Raw genomic sequence first — 13,154 nt, 5'->3', positions numbered from 1 at the left:
TTTCTGAATGCTTAACTTCCAGCTCTCATTCTAATGTTTTCCCTATCTAAATTCTTGTTCTGGAAATGTCAGAGACTCTTACCCATAGAAAACACAAAGTAAATATTTGAAAATATTTGAAAAAACAAATGAGTAAAACAGAAGAAGAAATAAAGATCATGAAGTATAGGATATAGATTTCCTTCCTGCCATCTTGAGTTCTTTGAAGCCATTAATAAAAACTCTTACTATCTATCTTGTCATCATTCTGACTATGAATGTAGGAAAAAAGCAAGAGCATGTTTTATTCCTCATGTAAGTATTTAAAGTTTAATCTAATTAGGTCATTCAGTGCTTGCACATACAAGAAAGTAATGGGTATCTTACAAATACCTAAATAGATTTTCAACTTCTGACTTAAAGCAAGTCACAGATTTCATATATATAAATACATATGTATATTCTGCTTTTAAAAATTATTGTCCAATCTTATGACTTTCTTTGCCCTACACTAATCCTTGAGAAGCAATATGCCATTGGAAACCAGGGTATATGATGGGGTAGTGGTGGTGGCAGGGTGTCCACAAACTGCTGAATTTCATTGTATACATATAAACAGTTAAAAGACATGTGTCAGATAATTCAGTGACTAGGAATAGGACAATTAATGCTTCCCCTAAATAATAAAAGAAACAATCTTTAACCTGCTTTTGCCTTACCAAGACATTCACAATTTGTAGCTATGCTGTCTTTCATCTCACCTCCTCCCCATTCCTTGCCCTTCTGAAGGATCCTATTGCATCTCTGAGTCCTGTAATTTTGACCCAGCCATTATAGACACCCGAACCATACAGCATTAACAGTCAAACAAAAAGCCAATATTTTTCAAGTCAATCCAATTACATATCACTTAAACTTACTATAAACAATGAGTTGCTGGATGCTGAGACCATTTGGAAAGGCTCAGTTGGCTAAAAGGAGGGGTCAGACCAGGCTGAGACTGCTTTTCTACTCACCCTACCATCCACATTCAGAAGGAAGATTGAGCAATCTACTTCCATAGTAATATCACCTCAGAAACCAATCCAAGTATTGGATTCAAATCATTTCCAATGGTTTCTGTATTATTAGCATCATGCAGACAATGCAAGGCTAAGTTCTTAGGCCAGCTGAAACAGCACATGGACTGGGAATTATTTATCTTAGCCCTAGTAAGGAAATCTAGATGTCCCTTAGGCACAAGTATGAGGAGGAGGAGGCCCCTTGGGCCAGCCACAGCTCCCCCTAGATGCCAGCCCTTTCTGTGAATTTACCAGATGCATCTGGAAAGGGACTGGGTAGATAAGAGTGACTCATTCTAGAACATGATCAGCTCCAATATGCCAACAGAGCAACAACTTTGGACAGCTGCAGGGAAAGGAACAGCCAATTTAATGTGCTCAGAAACCCTCCTGTAAAGACTGGGAAATGTTCTGTTTGCCTCAAAAATCTTCATTAAAAATGCATTTAAGCTGTGACACTCTTCAAAGGAGAAACCTGTAATACATGAAAGATTAGCCAAAGATTGCTGATTGTACTATTTTACATCATTATGGTAATTAAGCTAGTGAGGCTGTTGTGCTGACTTCAACACTTTTCCTCCGTTTGCCTTTGTCTTTAATTCAAGATATTATTTTCCCTTTTTCCATCGTTTAGGCTTCCCTCCTTCTCTCCCTTTCACACCCCTCCCCTACAAAGATCTCCTTGGAGTCTTGGCTAGTCCTGCGTCATTCATGTACATTCTGCTCCAGTCTGATTCCATTTCCCATGGCTTCTCTGACAACCTTGTTCTGACTCTGCAGAGTAAAGGGAAGAAATTAATGGCAATTACAAGGTGTGAGTGGATATTACAGCTCTCTATCTGATTGCCAGTAAAACCAAATAAAAATGGAGCATAAGCAAGCAATTATTAAAATGCAGAATAAACAAATGGAGGCTAGTCTTTATTTGACCTCCCTCACTTAACTTTCTATCCTCAGACCAGTGAGCCTGGCTTGGGGGAGTGGGGATGGTGATTAGGGACCCTCATGATATTATTTTCTGTAATGCTTCAGGACTCCACTGGAATTAATATGACACAGATGGTGTCCATAGTTTCCTTCCCTGAGGTGGAAGATGGAGAGAGCCTATTCAAACCTACACAGCAGCTGAGGACTTCACGGCTATCTGAGTTTAAGTATTGTCCCCACTCCTAACCCTCTGCCACTACTTAACATAATCATTGGTACTCCTAACTTTCTGAAGAAGTGTTTCCATATTTCATCCTACTATTTGCAAATACTGCAGATAATTTTTAGTAATAGATTCAAAAGCCTGCACATAGGGACACAGGCAGATCTGTGACATCCCCAAGAGAATTAGGAGTCTCTGAGAGTGAATGGAGTATAGGAGAAATATAAGAGAAAATCTTTTCATCTGTGACAAGAGTACAAGTGTGTATGTGTGTGTGTGTAGGACTATAGATGTGTACAAAAGCAATTCTTCCATTAGGGATGGTGGTCTAGTCTACCTCTTTCCCTTTCCTAGTAACTCCAACTCACTGCTGGCAGAGGAAGACAGAAACAACAAAGAACAGGTCCTTCCCTTTCCTTAATATTACCTGTGGTACACAGCTAAAATATTTAATTAAAATATTATATGTATACATTCCAATTCATAAGCCTTATGCCTCTCCTGTGAACAGCTCAATTGTATTCTAAAGAGGCAGTTCAGCATGGAGGAGATCCGCTTTCTACCCTTCTGTAGCTTACTAGCTGGGGGATCTTCTGTAGCTTACTCCACCACTCAAGTTCATCACTTAGTTTGTAAATAAAGGCTCTTATAGACGCTAATTTATGAAATTATGAAGACTAAATGAAACTGTACATGCAAGGTGTACTTAATGAATATTCTTTATTACACTAAATATATCCAAATTGTAAGTCAATTTTTAACCTCTGAAGATATTTTTTCATAGATTTTATTCCATGTTAATTACCTCAAGAAAATGTGTCATCTTACTTTTAAAAGTGCCTTAATTGCCCCCACCTATGCCTTGTAATTCTACCATACTTCTATACTATGTTTGCTCACCTTGTCTCTTCACCATATTTCTCGTAGTTTCCTCATACCCTCATTCAGTCTTCCATGCCCATTCTTCACAAATGAACCTTGCTTCATACGTTATTGAGAAAACAGAAGCACTCATATGGGGAACAACTACTTTTTCCCAACAGCATACTTATAAAATGATGAGCCACTATCTTATACCCTCTGCCTTCCACTTGTTAAAATAGATGAATTATCTCAACTCCAATCAGAGGCCAAAACTACCCCAAGGGCTGTATTCTAGCCTTCTTAAGAGTCTTCTTGCTCAAGAACTTCATGACTGCAGCCACTATCTCTCTCCCATTATCCCTTCTGCCTCTCTGCTGGATCAATTCTATGAGCATCCAAACACTATCAAAGATACTTCACCTTATCAAGAAAACAAAAGACAAAAGCCCTTACTTCATCTCATAGCTTTTTCCAGTTACCATCTCATTCCTTTGTTATCTCTCACAGAAAAAGATTACAAAATAATTTTATACACTCTTTGATCCCAATTACTCTAAACCATCTTCTCTTGAACATATCACCAGGTTTTCATCCCTATCATTTCACTGAAGTTGCCCCTCAAGGTCCCTGTCCCCCTCTACAGTGTGGAGTCAATTTATTCTGTAACTAGACAGCAGCATTTCACAGTGGAGCACTCCCTTCTTAAAAGCGTCTTTTGTTTCTTCTGTTATTTTACCTCCTACGTCACTGGCTGATCCTATCCCTCCCTTTCTGTTAGACATCTAATTATTGAAATGAATTGCAGATGAATCTTGAAGCTTTACTTACATTCTTCCCTCATAGCTCTCATTCAGCATGATTAGCATGAAATCTGTATGTTGAAGACTCTTCAATTTAAAGGTCAGCCCTGAATGTTTACTGCTTGCTACACATTCCACTTTGTGTGTCTAATAGGAATCCCCAAATTTATCTGAAACCTTGATTGCTGTACTATATCACCCAACTCCCTTCAAAAATAACTAGCCTTCTTTCTCTGGCTTTCAATAGCTCACTAAATTGGTACTGCCATCCATGATTCATGCAGCTATTTCAGGCAAAACCTAATCATGGCTCTTAATTCCTCTCCTTCCTTCTCTTTTCACTTAATGGATCATATAGTTCTGTCAATTCCAGATGTGACATATATCTAGAATCTGCTCGCTTCTCTCTATCTCCTTGTCTACCCTTTCTATGTCAAACCAGTCTTAGGTCTTACTTAACCCTGTAATGTTCTAACTTGTCACAATGTCTCTACTTTTGCTCCGTAAGTACATCCCCCACCAGCAGTGATCTTTCTAATCAGCAAGTTTAAGGGCATCCCCTCCATCTCAAAAGATCTTCCAATGGCTTTAAACTTTAATTGAAAACAAGAACAAAACAAAACACAGTAAAGAAGCTTCCATGACTGCCCAGCCTCCTTCCCTGATCCCTTCTTGTACTACTTTCCCTCTTATTTTGTGCTCTCAGCAGGCTGGTCTTCAGCTTATTCCTCCTGCCTAAAAGCATTTGGACTTTCTTCCCTGTGTCTGGAAGGCCTTTCCTACAAGTCCTTATATAGGAAGATGCTCCCTGTATTTCAGGTCCCAGACCAGAAAGGTCTTCTCTGATTACATAATCTAAAGGACCACTCTCTACCTACCAAATGACTGCCATTGTATTGATTGTGACTCATAGTGATGGACATCCATTGGGTTTCCAAAGCTGTAAATCTTTACAGAAGTAGATTACTTCATCTTCCTCCCATGGAGCAGCTGGTCAGTTTGAACTGCTGACCTTCTTGTTAGCAGCCATATGTCTTACCTACTATGCCACAAAGCTGTTTCTCTCTACCTCCATCTCGATAACTTTGCTATCCTTCACATACTTCATAAGATTTATCAGTAAATGCTATTACCTTTTAATTATTTAAATATTTGATTATTATCTGTCTCCTCTTATTAGACTATGAGTTCCATAAAAGTAATCACCTTGCCTGAGCTCTGGTAGTGTAGTGCCTAAGGCACTTGACTGCTAACCAGAAGGCTGGAGGTTCAAACCCACCAGCCACTCCTCGGAAGGAAGATGAGGCAATCTACTTTAGTAGTGATACCACCTCAGAAATCCAAGGAGGGGTCGCTATGAGTCGGGGTTGACTTGATGGCACATTATAACACAACAACATCAATTTCAAAAGTGATTAGTATGTGGTCTAATTTAATACATATTTATTTATTAAGTGAATGAATGAATTACTAAGAGTCCAAACCTCAACCATGCCTGCCCTGAGTATTTCAAAACCAGCTACCACATCCCTATCTCCATGAAAACTCTGATTCATGGACAGGGAAGCTCTGGTTTTAAGTCCCACATCCTTCATTTGACAGAGTGATGTTGGTAGAGTTTTAAACTTCTCCATAACTTCGTTTCACCACGATAAATTGAGTTAATGATACCTATTTTGAAAAACTATTTTGAGGGTTAATGAGGTAAAGTTTACAAAGTGCCCCAGCCTGGCAGACTTGAGGCCCCCAATAGATGAAGTTGCTTTCTTCTTTCCTCAAGGTAGATGATCTCAGCTTGCCTTTTGATAGGGGGTTGACAAAAACAAATCCAATTAAACAAATTTATACCACTTTGTAAATAACTCTTAGTACTTAAACCACTGTAGAGGAAGTTTATTAATCTAAATGCATTATAAACTGGTAGAATTTGAGTTAGTTTAACAAAGAGAAAGAAAAAGTTCAGAAACAGTAGGGAATATATCTTTGGGTTATGAGTAATGTGGGCCAGACTGTAAGGAATATGCCTCTGGGTTTACCTTCCAGTAACTGGCTCTGTTTTTTTTTTTTTTTCCTTATTTTCCTGCCCCCGCTCCCCCCCTTTACTCATATCTGAACCCACTAACTTCCTAAGCATGTCCATCTTTTTTTTTTTTTTTTAACTCCTTAAGAACTAACCAGGACCCAGAGATGCAGTTACTGTTGATACTGTAGCAGTCCTATGCAGGTCCTGTCAGATGTGCTTTCACATGAGCTTGCACATAATTGTACTTCAAATAGGTCTGCTCATCATCAGCTGTGGTATACTAAATTACTGGGTATGGCTTTTCTAGCCATAAGTCTTTGTAAACTCTGTGGTGGAATTTGCCCTGAGCAACTGAGTGGTTCCTGATCATTAAAGTTATCCACCTGGGGTATTTCTGTTGAAAGTGGCACAAAACAATATTCTGGGAAGTTCATGCTGTCTCCCAGGTGCTTGGAATTCTGATGTTATGATTGGTTAGTTTGGCCACTCTGCTGGGCTCAAAAGGAGGCCTTCTAGAGGCAGAAGGGTCTCTCTGACTGCTGGCTGAGAAGAACATGCTGCTGAGAAAAATGTGCTCCTGAGAAACATGCACTGCTGGGAAAGAAACACATGATGCTGAGAAAGAGACACCAAGAGACATGCATTGCTAAGAGAGAGACACCAAGAGACACGCACTGCTGGGAGAGAGACTGAGAGAGACCATTGGCTGAGAAATGGCAGGCTGAGAGAGACTGAGCATTGTTCCTGAACTTTAATTGTAGCCTGGTGCTTCTCTAACAAACCCCATAATCTGTGAGTTCTGTGTGGGCACTGCAGTGAATTATTGAACCCTGAACGGAAAGGTGGTGGGTGTTGCAGGAGGAACAGTTGGTGTCAGGGTTGATGAAAGGGGTTGAGGAAAGCAGCATGTTTGGCCTCACAGGAATAGGCCTTGGGCTATTGATGGTGATTCTGTCTTCCTCTTGCAGAGTTAGAGGAGGTCAGGAGATGTGGCCTCCTTGTCCCTTAGCAGTTGGTGTCAGAAGCAGTGGGATTTGTTGCACTGGCTCCAGACTCATAGAAGCATGGAGTTCTGTAAAAGAAAGAGGGAAGAGGCCTGGGAAGTGAAACTTTGGATTATTAGAAGATTATTTTGGTTGGTGCAACCTATTAAAGGAGATAATTGATCCAGAGGGCAAGCTTTTGGGTACATCCAGCCAAAGCCTAAGGCCATGTTCATAGAATGGGAAGGAAATCCAGGTGAAGAGAAGAACCTGGAATGTCATTAAAAAGATTATGTTTTAGATTGTGTTTATCTGAATGTACTAAGGCTATTGACTGTTCTCTTACCTGCTTGTACATTAGAAATGATTATGGGGTATGGATAACAGAGAGAATGTAAGTCCACCTTCAGCCAGTACTCGATTGGATATGTTAAAAGGGGAAATAGAATTTTCCCAGAAGAAATACAGGCTTTTGTTTCAAACCCTGTGTGTGGAGTATACTGTGTGTAGGTAGAAAACCTGAGCCCCACCCAGTACTACTGAGAGAACAGAAGATCTGCATTTGAAGACAGGAACACTTTTTAAAAAAGAAGAAGACTACTTGGCTCTTTGAGTTTTCAGCAAGTAGATAGGCTTTGGGTGCATCAAGGCAGGAAAGTCATGGTCCATGAGAGAAACCCCTTCCAGGACGGAAAGGTAAAGGAAGCCAGTAAGAAGTAGGCTGGTCTGCTACTTGCTTGCGACCACCTGGGTCCACTTGAGTGGAAATGGGGGAAGTGCAACAAAGAAGAAACGGACTGAGTTTGGTATTCTTTGACCTAGGCCACAGGGCTGGGGATGAGAAGGGTTGGCTGGTCTTAAGTGCAATGAATTGTGAGCCCATGGGCATTGAAATAATCCCTGAGGACTGAGGATGTGAAAGAAGATACTGGCTGGTCTGAAGTGAAGGGAAGAGTGTGACTCCCAAACTTGGCAGCTGGTACCCATGACCTAGCTGGGATGGCTAGGGCTGAGCTGACGAGAATCTGACCAAATGAAGAGGAAGATGTTTGACACTGACCTAGTGTTAAGTGCTGCAATTTGATTGCTTGCACTGGGCTGGACTTTGCTGGTTTATGGATCCAGATGTCTGAAGTTTCCAAGCAGAACAGAAGATTCTCCAGAGCGAAAGGACCATGCTTGTATCATCACTGTACTGGTTTGATAAAGATGGGAAAATTAGAAATTAGCTATATAAATTGGGAGAAGATAAAAGCATGAAATGGCTGGCTTACACATTTCCATGGGTGTGGTTGTTCTTAAACTGATGGTGAAGGGGATGTTAACTTTTGATGTATAAAAGAGATAATGGCTAGAAAAGCCAGGGGGCCTGCAGTGTAGTAAATTAACTGGTATGGCTTTTCTAGCCATAAGTCTTTGTAAACTCTGTGGTGGAATTTGCCCTGAGCAACTGAGTGGCTCCTGATCATTAAAGTTATCCACCTGGGGTATTCCTGTTGAGAGTAGCTCAAAGCAATGTTCTGGGAAGTTCACACTCTCTCTCAGGTGCTTAGAATTCTGATGTTATGATTGTTTAGTTTGGCTACTCTGCCAGGCTCAAAACGAGGCCTCCTAGAGGCAGAAGAAGTCTCTCTGACTGCTGGCTGAGAAAGACATGCTGCGGAGAGCTATGTGCTCCTGAGAGCCACGTGCTGCTGAGAGCCACGTGCTGCTGAGAAAGAGACACTGAGAGATGTGCATTGCTAAGAAAGAGACACCAAGAGATACACACTGGTGGGAGAGAGACTGATAGAGACCACTGGCTGAGAGATGGTGGGCCGAGAGAGACTGAGCATTGTTCCTGAACTTAAATTGTAGCCTGGTGCTTCCCTAATAAACCCCATAATCTGTGGTCACTGCAGCAAATTATTGAACCCTGAGCAGGGTGTCAGGGTTGATGAAAGAGATGGAGGGAGGCAGCATGTCTGGCCTCACAGGAATAGGCCTTGGGCTATTGATGGTGATTCTGTCTTCCTCTTGTGGGGTTAGAGGAGGTCAGGAGATGTGGCCTCCTTGCCCCTTTAGCAACAGCCAACCACCTGAAATTTCAGTCCAAGAAAAGCTCCTTTTGGCATGGAAACTATAAAAAAAATGCATTTGAAAAAGCAAGTTTTTGATGACAATTATCATTAACAACTTTATTTTCAAACACATTTCACACTGTATTTCATGCTGAAAAGGACTTCTTAACTTCTGAACTCTCAGCCTGCCATGCTGAGTGGAATAGTGACAATTTTCTTTGAACACAGGTACTAAAAGTAAAGGACCCCCACTGGAAAGTAACAGCAAAGAGAAAACATGACTGAAGGAGATGGGAGAAGAATGCAGAAGGCATTCTATTTGCTTTTAAAAGCTAGCTGCAGTAAAGCCTTTGAAGTCTCACATCCAATAGCTGTGTGGTATGTCCTTCTTTGTCCCAAGAGCAGAAAAGCCCAGTTTATATATCATGGTAGAGCATTTCCAGAAAATGGCCCAGGTTGTTTGAATGATCAATTGTCTACTCAGATTAAAAGATAAATCTCTTTGTTTCTCTCTTATTGCATTATCCCCACAGAATTTCTTGTTTGTCCTGATTTTTCTCACTCTAGGTAATGGATAAGGAAATATGTAGCCGTAGAGAAGGTGGTATTTGTTGTTACTCTTTCCCTAACAAAATGTAGTACAGGAAAATATTTGCTTTTATGAACACATACACAAAAATGACTTATCTGAATACTTTAGAGTCTATAACTAGCCCTTGCCAGAAATTACCCTCACATAACTAGAACAACTAGAGAAGAGATATAGGTAAATGACAGAAGAATTTTTAAAAGACGGGCCTGTAAGTATCCAAATATCTATTCTTAAAGCATCAGGCCCTTCTTAACATTTTATAATTTAAGTTGAGATGAAAAGTTTTCCTAATATCTTTTTCTTTTATTTTTAAGGACAGAATATTACCTTTATAAGAATACATTAAAGAGAGAAAAAAGTCTTCTAATTCTATTTTTAATTGTTTACTAATTTTTATGCATGCTATATGTAAATGGTAAATTTTGGATATAACATGTTAGCTAGGAAATTTTTCTTGACCTTAAGAAAGCAATGCTTAATGTGAGGTTATATAAAATATCCCCGTATTTATTATTTAGGAGGCTGTGGTAGCTTAGTGCCTAAGACACTTGACTGCTAACCAGAAGGCTGGAGGTTCAAACCCACCAGCCATTCCTCAGAAGGAAGTTTGGGCAATCTAGTACCATACTGATACTGCCTTGGAAACCCAAAGACGGGTCAATATGAGTCGGGTCTGACTTAATAGCACATAACAACAACAACAAATTTATTATTTAGAAATCACAGAGTGTTCAATGAATTTCCCAACAAAGAATTAAGTGTGGAGATAGATGGACAGTACTGGGCAGCCAAACGATTTCTTGGCGGGCTACGTGCTGAACGTTGGGTCAGATTGTAAACCTGCCCCTTGTTCCCACAGCTCCTAATGGTAACTCCATTTAAGTTGTTTCTTTTTTAGAACCAGAAGTTGCAAACAGAAGACAAGTTCCTTCTAGATTTAACCCGTGTGTCATGCCCAGAATACTCCAGCTTTGTCCTAAGATGACCTAGTGATATATCGCCTACAAAAACTCCCCTGATGATCATGCTAATGTCACCATGTTTAGAAAATGTGATGTGTCACCACTGTGTGAGCACTTGCAAGACCCTAAAAATCCCTATGCGTTAGATCCCCTAGAATTTCAATAAATATATATAACTTCCATTTTCAAACCCTATAAAGCTGTAACTCACACCTACTTTGGGGAATCAGATCTGTGGGAGAACCTCCCCCCGCCCCCCGGCTCCTAACCTAAACCAAAAATAAAACAAAAGGGGAGCTCTGGTGGCATAGGGCCTAAGGCATTTGACTGCTAACCAGCAGCCTGGCGGCTCAAACCCTCCAGTCTCTCCTCAGACGGATAGTTGGGCAATCTACTTCCATAGAGATAACAGCTACTTTCTCTTTTTCAAAGGCCAGTGTCCAGAGATTAGATTCTGTATGCACCAGATAGAAACCCTCCTTGGAATCATCTCTTATGAATTTCATGGCAACCATATGGGACTGAGGGTTCCTCTCATACCTTACTCTCTGGAGCCCAGGTCTCATCAAGCTGAGGACCAGACACCAACCAGATCCTGACATACACCTGAGCCTTTTGTACAGGAGAGACCGGAGAAGGGTTGGCAGGCCATGGCAACTGCCATTACAAGGCTCTTATTTAATTTTTCCAGTTTCTTGGATTATATATTTGAAGTTTACCATTGGTTACTGATAATGACTATGAAGAACCGGAAAATGCTTGGTCAGGAAACATTAATTTTATTGGTCAGAGTGCTTTTGAAATCAGGCAAATGCTCCAAAAGCTTGAAGGTAGCTTAGGTCTGAATACTTCTCACCTTGTTGAGATTACCTTGAAAGTCTTCAACAACCGAGACCAGGTGCAAGAAGGGAAACTAAATGGCTCTTTTGGCAGCCTCCGTTAAAAGAAATGCCTAGTCAAGGATCCTAGTAAAAGGGATAATAGGGCCATCAGAAATTCAAGTGAGTCCACTGGGACCCAAGAAAGGTGAGAGTCTAGATCACAAACAGACCCGGTCAGTGTATATACTGCCAATAAGAGGGGCACTAGAAAAGTGACTACATATATGGCCTACTGGGTTCAGACCACAGAGAGCACCATGTTGTAAAATAGTACTTAAAACCCTCCAACAGATGTTCAAGATGATGGAAGGGGATCAGAAATGGCAGGGCTCAGGGCCATCATTGCAACCCAGCCAGCCAATTTTAATCTATTATGAGAAGCCCCAAGTTGCAATAATAGTTGGAGGACAACCAGTTAAATATTTAGTGGACACTGAGGCTACCTTTTCAGTTTTACACACCCTAAAAAGTCCCTTCTCAAAGGAGAAAATTACAATAACCAGAGTGTTGGGTGAGCCAACTGACTGACTATTCTTACAGTACATGGACTGTCAAATTGGGGATATCGAATTGATCCACTTTGGCTTTACCAAGCATGATATCCTCCTCCAGGGAGAATGGTCCCTTCTGACACAACTAAAGTAGGTGAGATGAAGTCTGACAATTTTTTTTCTTTTTTCTTATTTTATATTTGCAGTGTTCACTCCCCTTCCCTCCCAACCCTGGTAACCAACAATGACAATTTCCTTCCATATATAAACCTTTCCTTGACTTTTTACAATAACAGACTAATACAATATTTGTCATTCTGTGATTGACTTATTTCACTCAGTCTAATGTCCTCCAAGTTCATCCATGTTATGCAGTGTTTTGCAGATTCTACATTATTCTGTAGTGCTGCGTAGTATTCCATTGTGTGTATGTACTATAGTTTAGTTATCCATTCTTCTATTGATGGGCACCTAGGTTGTTTCCATCTTTTGGCTATTGTAAATAGTGCTGTGATGAACATGGGTATGCATATATCTGTTCTTGTCCTGGTTCTCACTTCTTTAAGATATATACCTAGTCATGGGATTGCTGGATCAAATGGTATTTCTAATTCCAAATTTTAAGGAATCACTATACTGCTTTCCACAGTGGTTGTATCAGTTTATACTCCCACTAGCAGTGTGTGAGAGTCCCAATCTCTCCACATCCTCACCAGCATTTATTATTTTTTTGTCTTGTTGAACTTTGCTCTAGTGCTGGGGCCAGATGGTATCTCATTGTTGTTTTGATTTGCATCTCTCTAATGGCTAATGAGTAGTGTAGTTCCTAAGGCACTTGACTGCTAACCCGAAGGCTAGCAGTTCAAACCCACCAGCCACTCTTCGGAAGGAAGGTTGTGCAATCTAATTCTGCAGGGATACCACCTCAGAAACCCAAGGAGGGGTCATGAGTCGGGTCTGACTTGATGGCATATAACAATAACTAAAACAATAATGTCTAATCATGAACATTTCTCCATGTGTGTGTTGGTCACCTGAATATCCTCTTTGGTGAAGTGTCTATTCATGTCTTCTGTCCCTTTTTGAATTGGATTGTTTGTCTTTTTGTTGTTGAGGTGTTGGTGTTTTCTATAAATTTTAGAGATAAGTCCCTTGTCAGATATGTCATTGCCAAATATCTTTTCCCAATCTGTAAGATCTCTTTTTACTCTTATGGGGAAGTCTTTGGAAGCACATAAAAATCTAATTTTTAGAAGATCTCATTCATCCAAGTTTATCTTCTGCTATTTGTGAATTTTGGGTTATGCT

The sequence above is a fragment of the Orycteropus afer genome, unplaced genomic scaffold, assembly GCF_000298275.1.
Source record: "Orycteropus afer afer isolate SDZICR_OR568_19922 unplaced genomic scaffold, OryAfe1.0 scaffold00221, whole genome shotgun sequence".
NCBI classification, from domain to species: domain Eukaryota; kingdom Metazoa; phylum Chordata; class Mammalia; order Tubulidentata; family Orycteropodidae; genus Orycteropus; species Orycteropus afer.
This window is presented reverse-complemented; position numbering follows the sequence as displayed.